Genomic DNA, 19,421 nt, shown 5'->3' on the forward strand with positions numbered 1-19,421 from the left:
GCAGAATTTTACCCTAATGATTCTAAACTAATCTCTTGGCTAGAATGAGTGGCAAGCAAGATGAGTTTGGGGCAGTACTTAGCAAACTTGATTGCATTAAGACCCGGGTTGCAAAGAATAAAAATGTTCACTTGCTACATTATACTCTTTCTCTCTCTCTCTCTTTTTAAGATTTTTATTTTTAAGGAATCTCTACACCCAACTTGGGGCTTGAATTTACAAGCCCTATACCAAGGGTCCTGAGCGCTAGAAACTAACTAAGCTAACCAGGCAGGCCCACATTTTTCTCTACCAACATGAAAATAGTTATGTTGAGGGGCACCTAGGTGGCTCAACTGGTTAAGCTTCTGACTTCAGCTCAGGTCACGATCTCGCACTTCGTGAGTTCGAGCCCGGCATCAGGCTCTATGCTGACAGTTCAGAGCCTGGGGCCTGCTTCAGATTTTGTGTCTCTCCCTCTCTCTGCCTCTTCCCTGCTCACGCTCTGTGTCTCTCTCTGTCTTTCCATAATAAATAAACGCCAAAAACATTTTTTTAAAAGAAAATAGTTATATTTAAGTTCTATTGATTCGATGAAAAAAATCTTTTTCTTTCTACTCTATTAAAAAATGCCAATGAGAAAATAAAGATTTCTTTTTAGTCACTACCTTCTCGCTATCTGGGGGTATTGAAGAATTCAGAATCTTTTATCCCTACATTTCTGAGTTCACCAAGTGACATTCAATGCCATCTCTCTTTCACACTGGAAAAACCCTTGAGGTAGGTCTTATTTATTATCAGTTCTACTTTATAGATGGAAAAACAGATACCCAATAAAGCTTGGCAATGCCAAAGAGTGAGTCAGTGGCAAAGGCCAGAATTCGTCATCCACTCCACGGACTATAACATTCTCTGGAAATCTAATGAGCCAGACCCCGAGCCGGGTACTGCGGAGGCAGACCTCACGCACCTGGGTCCTCCCTGACCTAGGCTCCTCCTACCTTTGCGGACAAAGGCAGGTGAGCCCCACCCCAGGGCAGCGATCTGAGCGCCTAGTTTCCTGGGCGAAGGTCGGTCTCTTCCGCCATTTTCTGGCCTTTCCCTGCTGAGGCAAATCCTTGCGGTGCTAGAGACTTCTTTCCTCCTTGTAACAGATAAAATGTTTTTGAACCATTCCTGGCCTGTTTCCTTATGATAAGCTGGTTTCTGTTTCCTGAATCCTTTCGACCCTGGGGCAAGGGCGAGAGTCATCTCTGGAAGAAAGGATACGATGAAGGGGAATGTTCTGTCAGACCGGAAGAGGAGGGGCAAAACCCGCCCTTCTAACTAGGGTCGTTGCAGAGAGGAGCGGGATGTATCACCGTGCGTGGTTAGGCGTGTTCAGATTTTCTCTTTCTGGGCTAAGCTGAGGTTACACGCTGTGGTCGGGACAGAGGAGAAGGGAGAAAGGTTCCCAGGCTGCTGTTGGTTCTGAAGAAGTGTCACCAGGGCCAGACCCTTCCGTAGGCGGGTCCCAACGGGGCAAGCTTGGGAGGGACCACTGGGCAGGAGCTTATGAATTGGCGCCGAAGATGTGACTGTAGGAGAGAGAGCCCCTGGGCACTTGACTATCAGCCGACTTTACCAAGCTCGCCTGGAACATTGTCTCTGAGGCCAGAGGAGGCCTGGCTGGACACTGTACCATCCATACACCTTTTATCTGGAAGTCATCAAGAAAATATGTAAGTCCTGCCGGTTTCCCCAGAAGAAGAAAAAGTGGATGAGACCACGCTTCAGAGATAAGAATATTTTAGGGGCGCCTGGGTGGCTCGGTCAGTTAGGCCTGGGACTCCTGATTTCCACTCAGGTCATGGTCTTAACATTGTTCATCAGCCTGGAGCCTGCTTCAGGTTCTCTCTTCCTTTCTCTCTGCCCCTCTCCCCTCTCTAAATAAATACATACAGTTGAAAAAAAAAGAAAAAGAGAGAGAGAGAATTTTATCTAAAGACATTTACTCAACCAGATAAAGATTTTTTATCAGCCCTAATGGGAAGCTGAACTTTGAATGGACCAAGTGTTTACACTGAAACAAACCTGCATAATTGGGAAGAAATAGAAATATTGTAAAGAAATAAAATGAAGCTTTCCTCTTGATACCTGAGAAGTGGAGAGGGCAGAGTGGGAGAGGGAAGTCAGCTCGCCAGTGAGCAATCAAAGGGAAAACAAACTTGAAATTGTTTTTGCACATCCGAGTTGTATAATTTTACAATCTTGCTGCATTCTGTTTCCTCCATGTTGTAGGAACTGAAAGGCTGAATTTAAAATACATTGCGCCTTTGGGAGCTGGGAGCATACACACGGTTTGTGGATTTCAGGATGATTATCACTATCTCTAGAGAAATTAATTACCGCAAAATAACAGCTACCATATTGGTTACTTAGAAGTTTCTTGTGTGTGTGCAATTTATTACAAATAGGGGGTGGGGTGGAAAATGTTCAAAAGGAAAAAAATAAAGCTACTGCCTCATGATAATTGACCATAGCTTTCCTGGACAATCTATAAAAATTACGTCTGTGTAATCTTCCATCAATAGTTAACCAAATTAAATGAACTCTTCTGAGACTATATATCTTCTAGGTAATAAACCTCTGTGTTTTTATAATAGTTTAGAATTTACCTATTCTATCTTGATGCAAAGAGTTAATGTCGTGACATAGGGAGAAAGGTACCGATATCTGCATTTTACAAGTCAGGAAACCATCAGAGAATTCATAGCATTGCTCAGGGTTGTAGGAACCTTCACGTAGATGAGAAAAATAATGTGCAAACCCAGACCTTCTGAGTGCTAAGCCAGTGTTCAGCACCAGTGACTTCAAGGGAGTTATTTCTGGAAACTTCTTTCTCCCAAAATGTAAGACAACATTGGATCAGCTACTCTGATTCAAGTGAGAATGAGGTGGACTCAGGCTACTTCCTCCCACTCTCTAGGGTGTCTCCGTGGAGGTGTCTCTGCAATGCCCTAGGACTCCATTGAAAGCAGTCTGAAAACCACTGCCCTGCACCATGCCTCTCTCAAACCACTTCAACCTCCCCCATTTCCAACTATAATTACGTGGTGTTGAGAACACAGAGCCCGACATCAACTTGTGAGACAAGTAATTTGGGGCACAAAGTAAATCACAAAAATAACAGCATGGTGAGAAGAAATACGCCAGCTGAATTTAAAGACATAGACATGGATAAATTTCCCCTCGTGCAGTGCACCACCATTGCTGTCAGCTCAAGTGTCTTGGGGCAATTGATTGTTGAAATATTGTGACTTTCTGTGATGCAAGCGTTCAGCTGCCCAGGCAGAACTGAGACTAATGAGGACAAGTCTGGTGCAAACATCCGTTGCCCATTAAGACTGTGTGCCCCACATCTGAATGAGAAAGCGGGGGGCGGGGGGTTAGGTGGTCAAGAGGGGAAATTCCCGTTCAGTCTGGCCACATGTGAACTCCGTAGAGCAGTCCGAAGGAGTATGCCCCTGAGGAGAGGGCCTTTTGTGAGAAACTCTGTCCGCATCCAACCATTTCTAAAGCTGCCTCACAAGAAGGAAGAGACTTGGGGCTCTGCACACATTCTTGGTGACCCCGCTTCTGCAGAGTTTCACAAACTCACAAAACTCCTACAGTCCTCTCTGTAGGAAGACTCTGTCCCAACTTGTGTATACCACCTATGAAAACATAAATTTTAAAATGTGCCATCTTTAAAATATATCCTTTATGGGGCGCCTGGGTGGCTTAGTCGGTTAAGCGTCCGACTTTCGCTTAGGTCATGATCTCGCGGTTCGTGGGTTCGAGCCCCGCGTCGGGCTCTGTGCTGACTGCCAGCTCGGAGCCTGGAGCCTGTTTCTGAGTCTGTATCTCCCTCTCTCTCTGACCCTCCCCTGCTCATGCTGTCTCTCTCTCTCCTAGAAATAAATAAAAATATTTAAAAAAAAATAAAATAAAATAAAATACATCCTTTAACTTAAAAATAAAAGTCGAATTGTAGAAAAGGGTTGATAATGAACAGCAGTCCCCACTCCAAGAGGAAAAACTATTTTTAACGATTCTAGTCACTTCTGTTTGTATTCTTCTGGTGGTTGCTTCATTTCTTTAAATACTATATTAACATTGCTATTTCTTGATGTAATATTTTCTGAAATTATTTGTTGACTTCCTATCATGAAAGATGAAGATTTAGCTTGGCTCTACCTCTTCCCCAGTCTCTTTCCCAATAGATTTGTGTTTCTTTTTTTTTTCCTTAAGTTTTTATTTTAATCCCAGTTAGTTAATATACAGTATAATATTAGTCTCAGGTGTGCAATATAGTGATTCAACAATTCCATACATCACGTGGTGCTCATCACAAGTGCACTCCTTACTTCCCATTACCGGTTTCACACTCCTCCCATCCCCCTCTACTCTGATAACCATCAGTTTGTTCTCTATACTTAAGAGTCTGTTCCTGGGGCGCCTAGGTAGCTCAGTCGGTTGAGTGTCCAACTTCGGCTCAGGTCATGATTTCACGGTTTGTAGGTTCAAACCCTGCGTCAGGCTCTGTGCTGACAGCTCAGGGCCTGGAGCCTGCATAGGAGTCTGTGTCTCCCTCTCTGACCCTCCCCTGCTCATGCTGTCTCTATCTCTCTCTCAAAAATAAGAAAACATTAAAGGAAAAAGTCTGTTTCTGGGTTTGCCTCTCTCTTTTTCTTTGTTGGTCTTGTTTCTTAAACTCCACATAGGCGTGAAATCATATGGCATTTCTCTCTCTCTGATTGACTTATTTCATTTAGTATAATGCTTTCTAGCTCCATGCAGGTTGTTACAAATGGCAAGATTTCATTGTTTTTAATGGTTGAATCATATTCCATTGTACGTCTATACCACATCTTTTTTTAAATTTTTTAAAATTCTTATTTATTTTTGAGAGAGAGAGAGAACAAGCAGGGGAGGGACAGAGAATAAGAGGGAGACACAGAATCTGAAGCAGACTTCAGGATCCAAGCTGTCAGCTCAGAGCTCGATGCAGAGTTGAACCCATGAACCATGAGATCATGATCGCAGCCAAAGTCATACGCTTAACCGATTGAGCCACCCAGTTCCCCTATACCACATCATTATCCATTCATCAGTCAGTGGACACTTGTGCAGCTTCCAATTTGTATTCTTATTTTGAGTTCCTCTCTTGGTTACATTTATAATTTTATCTATTATTTATTTATTTTAATTTTTTTATCATTTAAATGAAAACCTTCATTTCTTGTTACATCAGCTATTGACATTATCTCTTTTCTCTCCATTTTCTTCTCTTGATTTCCATTACTCAAGTCTATCATATATACTTTTATATTATCAATGACCATGACCTTTACATTCTTCTCTGAAACTAAAGTTGATCCTTGAACAATACGGGTTTGAACTGTGGGTCCAATTCATTTGCAGATTTTTTGATAAATACAGTACAGTATTATAAATGTCTTTTTTTGTATTAATTTATTAACTACATTTTCTTTTCTCTTATTGTAAGAATACAGTATATAATACATATAACATACAAAATATTATTAATCCACTGTTTATGTTGTTGGTAAAGCTTTCAGTTAACAGTAGGCTATTAGTAGTTAAACTCTGGGGGAGTCAAAAGTTTTGCAGGGAATTTTGACTGCAGGGGGGTTGGCACCCCTAACTGCCACATTGTTTGAGAGTAAACTATAGAAGCAAGTCTTCAGATTAATTCTAAGAGTTGAAAATCGGTTACCTATATTTATTATAACAAGGGCAGATGCTATTGGTTGCCAACTTAGCATCCATCCCGTCTTCACTTAATAGAACCCAACAGGGCCCTGATTTTTTCAAGTGTCTGCCCTCTTAGCCAGAATTTCCAGGAGAGGTCAACTCTATTTTCATCCAGACAAAGGATCCCACCTGGGCTATCCAGTGTTTCTCAAACTTGAGTTTGCATCAGAATGACCTGGAAGGCTTGTTTAAGCACAGCCTGCAGAGCTGCATTCACAGGTATTCTGACTCACTAGGTCTGGGGTGTGGCCCAGGAATTTGCCTTTCCAGCAAGGTTCAAGGCGATGCTAATTCTGCTGGTATGGGGACCATACTTTGAGAAGCATGACCATTGCATTAATTAGGATATTGCTCTGGCTGTTCAGTAGTGATTAGAATAAATGGACATAAGTTTATTTCTTTATCTCATAAAATTCTAAACTAGTAGGAGTGTAAGAAGGTTAGCTTCATGAGAATGCCTTGGGTCTCAGGTTCCTTCTATCTGTTGCTGTCATCTCCTTAGTAATTGCCTTCACCTTCATGTTTGAAGTTGACTTGCTACCACCAAACTTTTGAGCTATCAAAAGGGAAAGCATGAGACAGTGGAGAGCATACAACTTTTTTTTTTTTAAGATTTTATTTTTAAGTGATCTCCATGCCAAATGTGGGGTGTTTGTTTTTAATTTTTTTAATATTTATTTATTTATGAGAGACAGAGCATAAGCAGGGAAGGGGCAGAGAGAGAGGGAGACGCAGAATCCAAAGCAGGCGCCAGGCTCTGAGCTGTCAGCACAGAGCCCGATGTGGGACTCGAACTCATGGACCGCGAGATCGTGACCTGAGCTGAAGTCAGATGCTTAACCGACTGAGCTACACAGGCGCCCCTCAATGTGGGGTTTGAACTCACAAGCCTGAGATCAAGAGTTGCATGATCTACCGACTGAGCCAGCTAGTCACCCCCATACAACTTGTTTTCTTTCTTTCTTTTTTCCTTTTAAGTAGGCTCCAAACCCAGCATGGGGTTTGAACTCATGATCCTGAGATCAAGAGTCACATCCTCTACTGACTGAACTAGCCAGTCGTGCCCCAGCCATCCCCAATTACAACTCTTTTTAAAGGAATAATCTAAAAATTACCCACACATTTCCAATCAGATACTATTGGCCAGAATTTAGTCACATGGCTACACCTAGGAACAAAGGAGGCCGGGAAAGGTGGCTCCTCGTGATTATGTATCCAGATAAAACTCAAGGGAGTTCTATTATAGAAAGCGAGGAAGAGGAGAATGAATATCAAGTAGCAGGGAATCTCTCCAGCAGTGGTTCCATTCTCCTTTCCAGCAATTGTTTCAAGGTATACATGACACACTTGGCCAATGAGACAAGAAAGGATGTCTGCTGAGGACTTCTGGGAAAGTTTTCCTCTTTCCAGGAGAGACATGGTATGTTCTTTGGGGTCCTATCATGTTGGATGTGAACCTGAAAAAAGAGCAGTGGGCATCTTCCGACTGAGAGAAGAGCCAGCTTTTGAACAATGGTTACAAAGTAAAGCTGCCAGAGGGAAAGATAGAACGTACATGCTTGATGAAGACCCAGAACCACTGAGTTAACCCATCAACCCTGAAACTTCCCTGCCTATAGTGCCCCTGTTATGTTAGATAATAAATCTCTTCTTTAAACCACACTGATTTTCCTAGAGTTTGCAGCCACATCGTCCAAATGAATAAAGTGGCTTTCTAATTGTTTTTTTCTTTTTACTTTTGCATTGTTGGCATCATTATATTAGCCTATAATCAGAAAGTTAGTAGGAGATACTCAGCCCCTTCCCGTTTCCCCCCAGATTAATTTCCTCCTAGCCTCTTGCTTACTTGCCAGGTCTGCTACCCAGCTGTCACCTTGAGACTTCCTTTAATTACATTCCTCATTGGAAAACACCATTTCCTGCATGCCAGTGCTTTTCCTGGGCTTATTCCTTTGTCTTGCATAGGCACATTGCCAAGTAACTTCCTAAGAAAAGATATGTGGGAAGTGAATTTTCTGAGTCCTTGCATGTTAGGATCCGTAGGCAGATTGGCTTACTTCTAAGGTGTGGCCTCACCATGCATCCTTTAGGCTGGAATTCCCTTCACTGTATTTCTCTGGTTACCACTTTCTTCTTTGTCTTTTCTTATTGAAAGATTTAGATCACTGATGGCCCTTTCTTCATCTCTTGATTGCTCCTCAATTATACCTCTTTATTTCTTTATTGCCATTTTAATGAGGTCTTAGGAAGAAGATCACATAAATATGTCATTCCTCCATCTTGAACCAGAAGTTTTATCCCCTTTTAATAAGACTAGTAAATAACTCAGACTTTGAAACCAAGTCATTAGATTGGATAATTCACAGTTCAGTACTCTGTGAAAGAACATCATCTTACTATTTCTCAAAAAAAAAACAACAATTTTTTTAGCACGGTCAAGGTAAAATTAAATGAACAAACTATATTTGCCTGGGAATTTTCACCCACTCACTCACTTTCCTGTATGTGCTTTAAATTACAATCAGGGAACTGAAGTTTGTAGTGTCTATTTTCCATTGATTATAAAAACTTCTTGTTTTAAAATTATTTGACACGTTTATTTATTTTTGAGAGAGAGAGAGACAGAGCATGAGCAAGGGATGAACAGAGAGAAGGAGACACAGAATCTGAAGCAGCTTCAGTCTCTGAGCAGTCAGCACAGAGCCCAACGTGGGGCTCAAACCCACAAGCTGTGAGATCATGACCTGAGCCAAAGTCAGATGCTCAATTGACTGAGCCACCCAGGCACCCCCAAAATTCTTTTTTTTAAATCATTACTTGCCAAAAGTCTAACTGAACATCCAGGTCACTAGAAATTTACAGTTCTAAAATGAGTGTGTTTTTTAAAAATAATTTTTCACTAATTCAATTGGAATTCAATCATGTTTTTCAATAATTACACTGAAAAGAAAGAAAAAAGCTCTTAATTTTTATAAACACATGAAATAAACATAAGCAAAACCCCATGTCAACAGGTATAATGGAAAGAGCTTATAAACAATGACATCAAAATGATGAATATTAATGGACCACTTAAATGTGCTCATATGTAAAGGATGCAAATTAGCCTTTCATGAGAGCCTACTATGTGCTTTGTAACTTTCATATATTTAATAATAATTGCTCTCAGTCTTGTGAGGATCTTATTTCTATTATATTGCTAAAGAAACAGTCTAAAGTAATCACCTTACATAAAGTCACGCAGGAAGGCATTGGCTGGGTCAGGCTTCATTCCACTTTTGCTGAACCCCAAAGTCTGTGCCCTTTGCACTTCATCAATCTCTAAGATAGGTGAGTGCATCCATTCCAACCTGTGCTCATTTCCTAAGCGCTCTGTAACCCAGTGCCATAGTTGGGTGTCTTAAAACAACAGAAATTCATTCTCTCACAGTTTTGGAGGCTAGAGGTCAGAAATACAAGGTATTGGCAGGGCTGTGCTCTCTCAAAGGCTCTTGGAGAGAATTTGTTCCATGCTTTTCTCTTAGCTTTTGGGGTCCAGGGCAATCCATGGTGTTCCTTGGCTACAGCTGCATCACTCTGTTTTTTTCCTTCTGTGGTCATATGGCATTCTCCCTGTGTTTGTTTGTCTTAAGATGGTCATCTTCTTATAAGGATATCAGTTAGTGGGGTGCCTGGGTGACTCAGTCAGTTATGATCACGATCACATGGTTCATGATTTCAAGCCCCGCGTCAGACTCTGTGCTGACAGCTCAGAGCCTGAAGCCTGCTTCAGATATTCTCTCGCTCTCAAAACTAAATAAAAACATTTTAAAAAATAAAAAGGATATCAGTCAGAATTGATCAGCACCACCACCCCCATCCCCAGCTCAAATATGACCTCATCTTAGCTATTTATTTACTATTTTATATTGTTTATTTACTATTTTATTTTATTTTAATCCAAGTTAGTTAGCATATAGTGTAATAATGGTTTCAGGAGGGGCACCTGGGTGGTTCAGTCGGTTGAGCGTCCGACTTCGGCTCAGGTCATGATCCCATGGTTCGTGAGTTCGAGCCCCGCGTTGGGCTCTGTGCTGACAGCTAGCTCAGAGCCTGGAGCCTGCTTTGGATTCTTTATCTCCCTCTCTCTGACCCTCCCCTCCTCACGCTGCCTGTCTCTCTCAGAAATAAATGAAGCATTTTAAAAAATAATGGTTTCAGGAGTAGAATTTAGTGATTCATCACTTACACATACACCCAGTGCTCATCTCAACAAGTGCCCTCCTTAATGCCCCTCACCCATTTAGTCCATCCCCTCCCCAACACCCCACCAGCAACCCTCAGTGTGTTCTCTGTATTTAAGAGTCTTTTATGATTTGCCTCCCTCTCAATTTTTATCTTATTTTTCCTTCCTTTCCTCTATGTTCATCTGTTGTGTTTCTTAAATTCCATATATGAGTGAAATCGTATGATATCTATCTTTCTCTGACTTATTTCACTTAGCATGATATACTCTGGTTCCATCCATGTTGTTACAGATGGCAAGATTTCATTCTTATTGATTGCCAAGTAATATTCCAGCTAATTATATTTTTAATGACCCTATTTCCAAAGGTCACATTCTGAGATCCAGGGAGTTAAGATTTCAACATATCTTTTTGGGGTGGCACAATTCAACCCATAACACTCTAATTTGGGTTTCCTTTTCTATAAGGGCTCTGTTTCAACCATTTGCTGATGAATAAAGGTAGTATGTGTGTTGAGGAGGAAAAGTTTTACACTACCCTTCAAGGTTCTTTTGGCTGGTCTAAAATTTAAATTGACATGAAGCAGATTAACAGGAGCAAATCAAATTTAATTACTTATGTACTGAGGCTCTACAAGAATATAAGGCCGATGAGCAGTTAGACAATGGAGGCTTGTATGCCTTCCAGAGCTAAGGACAAAAAGGTAGGGGTGTGGGACCTCAAAGGGAAGGAAGAAAATTCACAGGAAGATATAAAAGAGTAAATATTCGATAAACAAATGTTGGCTGGGTCACATAGGAATAGCTGGACATAGAAAGGAATTTGAACAGACTTTCTAAGCTTCTCCCTGTCTACCATACCTCGTTTATATTACACTGTAGTTATCCATTGCGATAGCTCCTTTCCAGAGCAGATCCTCTAACCAAATTCTTTCAGGCAGTTAGGGGGAAGATCAAGGGTTCTTATGGAGCCTTATGCTTTTTTTGTTTTGTTTTTTAAATATCAGCGTCAAATAATCCATCTGCCAAAAAGACACATTTTGGGGTGGCAATTTTGCTCCCCGACATTAGCTAGAAATTCTAACATAAAATTAGCTTCCACAAAATTCTAAAAATATGGTAAAATTATTATTGATGGAAACGTGGCTTGTAAATCTAAAATTTGTATTAGAATCGTATTGAAATATTTCATTTCAATGGATAATTTTTATTTGTGTTAAATTTTTCACACATGGAAATATACCCAGGAGTTATTGTTATCACATTAGAAGTAATTGAACTACATTAATTCCTCAAAGAGTCTCACCAAAAGTGATTTCAGGGTATTTAAATAATGCATTGTGATGACAAGTAGGCCTTTTAGAATGTAAAGATTACCTTCAGTGTGCTGCCCTTTTTGTAGGCTCTGAAGCGTGACTAAAATAAGCATGGAGCCCATCTCAATGCCAAGTCTATTATCATTTAAATATTTAAAGAGTTATTGTTTCATTGCTGATGGTTCTTCCAGAAACATCTAGCTGCTCACTGAGACTAGATGTACCTGCTGTGTACTAATGTTTTTGTACCAATTTATTTCTTTGAATAAACAGTAGATTTTTACTTTTTTGAAAGAGAGAGAGCACAAGCAGGGGAAGGGCAGAGAGAGGGGGACAGAGGATTCCAACGCAGGCTTTGTGTGGGCTTTGTGCTGACAACAGCGAACCTGATGTGGAATTCGAACTCACAAACCACAAGATCAGGACCTGGGCCCAGGGTCTGAGCCCAAGTCAGATGCTCAACTGATTGAGCCACCCGGGTGCTCCTGCGCAGACAGTAGATTATAACAAAGATTAAAGCAGGAGTATTTCACAAATGCAAATAAATAAAGGATGATTTTGATGATTAAGATACCTACTGTATTCTTTATAAAAGGGAGGGTCTACAGAATTTGAATTCCCCTGGCTGGAACAGTGATCTCTCTAGACTATAGCACAGGGCCCCTTTCAGGTGTCTAAAATTATCAAGAGGGACAAAGTCATAGTTGCAAAAGGGCACACATTTACATGTGGCTTGCATAAATCATTTTGCTCAGGCTGCAGTTCTGTTACTTCTGTGGTTTCATTTCCCTTCTTACAATCAATCACCGACCCCCTTCTTCTAGAGTGACAGTTTTAGTGTGAGGCAATGTCATTTTCTGGTTATCCAGGTTGTTCTTCTAAGATTCCAGACATACGGAAGTTCAGCCGTTTAACAAAAGTAACCCTCCCTAGGCCTCCAGCTTTTCAACTGAGGAGTGTGAACATTTCTATTTAAAACCTACACACTCAGCCTGTAGCTAATACCCTGCTTGTATGCGAGTCCGATTTCCTCCCCAACTATTTCCGAGTCTCCTTGGGGTGAGTGAGGGTTGCTTAAGCTTTCCACATTCCACTCTGGTCATCACTTCTCACCTCTCTCCCACCGCCTTCTGGGCTTCTTTGTCATTCATCTCTGCCATTTCACAAACATTTCTCCATGACCCGCTCCTCTAATCTCTTCCCCTCTCATACCACGTGCAGAGCCCTTTCTCCTATTTCCCAAAAGATGTGGAGAAAGGCGGCCATTTTAAATAGACCTTATCAAGGTTTGAAACTAACACAACGGAACTATTTTGCAGAAAAGGGAAACTGAAGCCTGGATTACCTGTTACTGTCAGCAGCATCCATTGGCCACACCCTTCACTTGGGGTTTCCTTAGGCCATCTGTTCTCTAAACACCCCCACTCAGTCCACCTCCGTGTCATCTGAGCCCACTTCCTCCTTTTCAACTGCCTCACCTGCACCACCTTCAGGTAAAGGAAACAAATCTAATAATTAAAAAAAAAAAAAAAAAAGCTATTCTCCAAATGAAGACCCTCCTTCTATTCCATTCTTGAAAGGCACGCTAATAACAGCATGACATTCTCAAACAGCATCGACCATCCCATCCCAGACTGAACCACAGGCATTAGGATTACTCAGCTGCCAGCCCTCCTTGAGAACCATGGAGAGAAATGACTCGGGAAGGGTCCCTCCTGGAACAAAATAAAGGTCTCTTTCAAGCTTTTGTGCAGAATGCAGACACTGCTCCAGTTTTACATCAGCCCTTTAAAATTCTTCATGCTACCCATATGTGTCAACACTACCTGCTGAAGATCTATTATGGGTTAGGTATCACCCTGTTCGTGACGTGAGAAGTCCCAAAGAATAAGGACTTTCCCTGGCCTCTGAAGCTTCCATCACATGGGGACCACTCACTGAAAATGGATTCCAGTCTTGGTCCAGTTGTGTGTTAGCTGTGTGTCCTTGGATAAGTCACCTAAACTCTCAGAACTTTTGTAATCTCACCTTTACATCAGGGAGGAAAATACTAGCCTCAATATGCTGTCAGGGTTTTGCAGGAAGTGAGAATATAAGAAAGTAAGCACTTAAGAAATTATATGCAAATGCACACTGTTATAATTACTAAATCTCAATTTATCCTAAGAGATTCTTATGATGAGCACTTGTCCTATGGGAAGTAGCTTTTGTGGATTCTGGGATGTTTCCGGAAGCTGGTTGGAAGCTAGAAGGAATAAAGAGACAACAGTGAATACTGTCATGTATAATATCCAAAGTTATTATGCCAGGCTCCCAGTCAATGGAGGTATTAAAATAAAATAACAATTAAAGAATTCTTTAAATAAAATACAAAAAGAATTAAACTCCAAAAGGAAGGCCAAGGAGTGAGCTCTATCGATGAGCACTGAGCATGAAAATTGGAGCTCCAGGTCTGGTTTCCTGGGTGCAAAACCTCCCACTAGCAGCAAGACCTCGATGGAGATACTGAAATTTTCATTGTCTCCATTTCCTCATTTGTTAAAAAAAAAAAAAAAAGGTGCCATTACAGCTCCCATTTCATAGTGTTTCTGTGAAAATTAAATAAGCTAATACATGTAAGGCTTGTAGACGTTTGCATGAGAAATGGCATAACACAACAATATTAACCACTGTTGTGTCTGGATAGCCTAATGATGGTGTGCCCCAGATTTGAGGACACTTTAAAAAAAATTTTTTTTAAATATTTATTTATTTCTGAGAGAGAGAGAGAGAGCAAGCAGGGGAGGGTCAGAGAGTGAGAAAGGGAGATACAGAATCCAAAGCAGGCTTCAGGCTCTGAGCTGTCAGCATAAAGCCTGATGCGGGTCTTTTACCCATGAACCATGAGATCATAACCTGAGCCGAAGTCAGACACTTGATTAAGCCACCCAGGCACCCCTGAGGAGGCTTTTCTACTTAAGTTCAGAATGCTTAACTGAAACCTTTGAGTGTGATGATTGTATTTTAGTTACTTATTATTTTTTTAAGTAAGCTCAATACCCAGTGTGGGGCTTGAACTCACAACCCCAAGATCAAGAGTCCCATGCTCTACTGACTGAGCCATCCAGGTACCCTTATGATTGTACTTTATGTGTCAGCTAGTGAATGACATGAACTAATCCCAATAATCCTTCCCTTCTCATGCTACCTTGCAAGATCCTTCAGTGTAAGCCCTTTGTACATCTATCGATGAGGAGTGTACTGCTATAAAACATCTCAGTGTTTATTTTCTCCGCATTTGTGTACCAGATATCATGCTATCCCTGTGGCTCTTTTTGTAACACTATTCCACTTGTGTCTTCAGAGAGGCAGAGAAAGAAGTAGAACTGTCTTAGAAACAAAGCTTTCATTGAACATTCTCGAAGGCTGTATATGTACATGCGTGTGCATATGTGTGTTCTCTGTTGTTTCGTTGACTCATATCCAGCTGGTGGTCTGCTTTTCTTCCTAGACTTTCCTCCTTGGCTCCACCTGACCACTGCTTTCCCGGTTTGTGTGTTTATGGAATTTATTCGTTTCTTATCCACAAAAATCTACCTCCGTAACCTCAAAGCGTATGTGGGTGTGCCTGTCAGGGACAAACAGTAGAGGCGTTGTGTCTTGCAGCCAACCTATATTCTGTATAAGATCTCGGGACAAGAGCATTTACTTTGGGCCAAATGTCATTCGCAAATACAAAAAGCTGGTCCCCTTAGTTGAATGATCTCAAAACTCTCTGGGGTGAGGAAATGGGCAAGGTTGGTAGGCAGTTTCAGGTTGAACCTGTTTGGTTTCTTTTTGTTGCCTCAAGGTGACCACGGTTTAGGGTTTTGCTTTCCCTGCTCTGGAATTTCAGAGCTTCCCTGGTGAACTTGGAGGTGAATGAGGTAACTGTCTCACTTTATCCAAACAGGGGCTGCTTTGTAACCCAGACAGCGAGCCTAGTACTCACGTGAGCCAGGGGCATGTTCTCAGAGACAGATGCACTCGCGAGAGCATTGCCTTCCCTGTGTCCCAGTACCTGGTGAGCTGCAGAATCATAAATCAGCCATGTGCAGTGTCCACAAAGGGAACTAACCTGTGACTCAGTATTTTGAACAGAATGCGAGAGGCTGTGATGCATTTGTCTGCTCTGGGGTCCTCTGGACCCCTCTTTCACAACACTGATGCTGAAAAGCATATGCTTTCTTGCCTTCCTTTCTTGTTTCTAGAACTCCTTTTTTTTTTTTTTTTATTTTTGAGAGGTAGAGACAGCATGAGCGGGGGCAGGGGGGGGGGTTCAGAGAGAGAGGGAGACACAGAATCTGAAACAGGCTCCAGGCTCTGAGCTAGATGTCAGCACAGAGCCCGTCGCGGGGCTCGAACCCACGAACCGTGAGATCATGACCTGAGCTGAAGTAGGGTGCTTAACTGACTGAGCCACCCAGGCGCCCCTAGAACTCCTTTGATTGGCATTTTCCAGGAGTACACCCCCCTTCCTTCTTTTCTTCGTTAGTTTTAACTTCAGAATTCCCAGTTTAAAATGTACATTATGTTCATACACTGTGTGGTGTATTTAGAAATTTTAAGTTGCTCTTCTTTAAACTTAGTGTATTTTGAGCATTTCCCCCATGAAATTAAATTTTTTTTGGAAACATAACTCTTGATGATTATGTGAGAACTTATGTTCTATGATTGCTTAACCATTCTTTATTTTTTTTGACATTTGGATTGTCACCTTTCAATATTGCATTTAATTCAGATGTTGGCTAGCCCTTTCATCTGTACAGGTGACTCTGGACAAGTCCCCTGCTAACTATGACACAAGATTTAATAAAATCATATTAAATGATAGATTAATAAAAGTGTGCCATTCAGGTATGCCTAATGTAGGGAAGAAAAATATTTTCCCCCTATCCAGCTTAGCTTTAGTGGCTGGGCCATGCAAATCAGACTGACAAATTGATTAACAAGAGAAAAATGGGTTTCCTAATGTGTGCATTGTACACAAGTGCGAGTACTCTGTGATGCGTAACTCAAAGAGGGTTTATTTAGCATTAAAATTTTTTTAATGTTTATTTATTTTTGAAAGAGAGAGAGACAGAGTGCAAGCAGAGGAGAGGCAGAGAGAGATAGGGAGACACAGAATTGGAAGCAGCTCCAGGCTCTGAGCTGTCAGTACAGAGTCCGACGTGGGGCTCGAACCCACAAACTGTAAGACCATGATCTGAGCCGAAGTCAGAAGTTTAACCAACTGAGCCAACCAGGCACCCCTATTTAGTATTTTTAAAAATATTTATTTTTGAGAGAGAAAGACAGAGAGAGAGAGAGGCATAGAGAGAAGGAGAGAAAGAAAATCCCAGGCAAGCTCTGTGCTTTCAGCAAGGAGCCAGACATGGGGCTCAAACCTATAAACCAGGAGATCACGACCTGAGCTGAAATCAAGAGTTGGACGCTTAATCAACTGAACCACACAGGCACCCCTATATATCATCTTAATAGTAATTTTGTAAAATAATTTTGTGGAAATGTGACAAGACAAAAGAAAATGACTCAGCTCCTAGTGGTAACAAATTGTGAGAAAGCAAATAAATGGGGAAACTAAGGAAGATAAAGGCTGGTTAATAAAGTTTGTTATGTAGATTCCTTTGGTGTCATCTCCAGGCTGATAAGGGTCTAGAGTTGTTTCTGGGGGTTGATTTCTTTCCTCTCTGGTAGAGAAGGGGAGGAGGGGAGCACCTTTAACAAAGTTCTGTCGTGCTTTTTGGCAAATGGGGAAAGCAGAGAGCTTTTCTTATATCTCTTTTTTCTCAGTTGTGTTCAGCTCAAAATAATCCTATGCCCAAGCGGCACACTTTAGGGTATGTCCTACTACATTTTACCGTGCTTAATGCCAGTCATCTTCACTAATGCTGGAATCCTCTTCTAAGGAGTCTTTTGCCTCTGATGGCCAAACTTAAGGGTCCTCATCAGAACCCATGAGCCCGCCTGTACCAGCCACAACTGAGGAACCAGGTGGACATCAACCCACTGCCAGAGGCAATGGCATGGGCCAGCGGGAGGGGACAGCTGGGTCAAACTGAGAAGCCTGAGGGATGAAAAGGTGAGAAGATGCAGGGAGAGAAATGAGGGAGAAAACACAGTGGGAGACAGAGAGCCTGGAGATTTGAGTTCCAAACCTGGCTCAGCCACTTGACCTTGAGGAATTTACTTAACTCCTTCAAACCTCACTGTTCTCATCTGTAAAGTGGAGATAATCACACGTATCTCATAGGCTTTGGGGGAGGATTAGAGATCGTGTGTATAATGGGTATATAACAGAATGGGACCTCACCAAATGGTAGCTGTAATTAAGCATAAAAGTATCTTTTAGAAAGGAAATAAATACAGTAGAATCTTCTAAAATCATCACTTATAATAAAGAATAAACTATATGGAGGAAGTAAAGGATGTATATAACACAATAGCTAGATTTTAAGTTCCTAAAACGTAGTCTGTTTTAATGACATGTTTATAGTCGGTACTTAGCACAGTGCCTGACGAAGTGTTCAGTGAATGAGTATTGCTTTTAGTAAATAGCTTCAAAGCAAGATTTTTCTGACTCTAGGACCACTCAGATACCCAGCTGATTGAGCGTTTGTGCTGATTTAATCACCCTGTCATGACTTGCCTCAGTGTAACTCACGGAGCCCCTTGCATGAGGAATCACTGCAACAATTAGTTTCACTTTGAGAGGCTGGGGTTTATCAGGCCATTTTTCCTTCAGTCTATTCCCTATTCTTCTTCATTCTCATTTGCTGCATAGCTGCTACCATATTTCACAAGCTACAAACAAAAGACCTTTCATAAAAGTAACTTCCTGCTGTAACTTCTCTCCCTGAAATCTGCTGAGAAGACAAAAAAACAATCACAAAAGAGATGAAAACACAAGCCAAGCTAGTTCCCCAAATCTTTAATAGGATACCAGTATTGACATTAAATGAAAAGTTTCCACAAGGTCCTGGAAGTAACCCTTCACTCAAGGAAGGATGAGCCAGGGCGGGAGAGAGAGCTTTTCCATACCAAAGAGTGTGAGATATGGTAAACACCTGTTGTTTTTGTGTTCTCAGGGCAACAAGACTCTCTACTCCAGTGAGCTGGTCTTCCCAGAGCCCATAGGATTCCCATGGGAATGACGATGCGCGTAGGCCCTCCATCCAGTCATGACTCCCCGCCATGTTCACACGATGCCATTGGGCGCTGACCCAAGCAAATCCAATCTTCCTTATTCCAAAGGATTTGATACATGAAATATTGGGAAAGAGAGGGACTCTCTTATATTTATACCATGATTATATGGTTATACATATGATTGGCACTACCAGTAGTCCTGTTTTCTACCACACAGAATGAATCTATTTGTATCAGAAGAGAATTAGGCCACATAGAGGAACAAAACAAACAAACAAAAAGCAGCAGAGACAAACATAACCTGAGAGGAAGAGTGGGAAATATAATCTTGATGACATCATTCAAACACCTGAATGCAGCTGTGACTAAAGCCTTTGTTTGGGAGAGCAGATCCTAAGAGTAGAAAATGACTGCTAATGTCCCCACCCCCACCCACTTCTGGCTCCAGGCTTGGTAAGTTGGTAAAAATGTTTCATGAAAGAAAGAAGGAAGTTACTGTGCACAAATACAGGGAAGAATTTGAAACTGAACAGTCATCCAGGAGAAGGGAATGAGGAGCAGAAGGGGAGGAAGAAGAGAGAGGAGATGATCCAGTCCTGTGATGGGAACCCCTCCTCACAGCTTTTCAAATTTTAACCAAATTCAACTAAAGGTTGCTAAATAGCGACGTTAGTCCATTTCCAGGGGGGAAATTGTGTGTGTGTGTTTTTTAAAGGTATGTGGTTTTATATGCTCACAGTTTTGTATCTATGGCATATGGAGAAAGAGACACAGGATTTCGTTGATACTGGGAAGTCTCTGGGCTTTTATAGGTCCTGAAGTTGACTGGGGACTAAACCAGTTATTTAGATCTTCAAAGGGTCAAGAGGTCTTAGCTAACAGCTGAGTTATAGATGTGAAAAGAAACAGGAAGATTCAAGACACACATAATATGC

General features: G+C 41.5%; 1 long non-coding RNA gene across 1 annotated transcript in view; it reads left to right on the forward strand.

The window, feature by feature from the left end:
* The first annotated feature begins 1,341 nt into the window (after window positions 1-1,341).
* Window positions 1,342-19,421, forward strand: part of LOC144243088 (uncharacterized) — a 20,369-nt gene continuing 2,289 nt past the window's right edge. Inside the window, exon 1 of the long non-coding RNA XR_013338534.1 lies at window positions 1,342-1,700. This is a non-coding gene — a long non-coding RNA (uncharacterized LOC144243088). The remainder of the gene's footprint in view (window positions 1,701-19,421) is intronic.

Source organism: Crocuta crocuta, unplaced genomic scaffold, assembly GCF_008692635.1.
Source record: "Crocuta crocuta isolate KB4526 unplaced genomic scaffold, BGI_CrCroc_1.0 scaffold26, whole genome shotgun sequence".
NCBI lineage: Eukaryota > Metazoa > Chordata > Mammalia > Carnivora > Hyaenidae > Crocuta > Crocuta crocuta.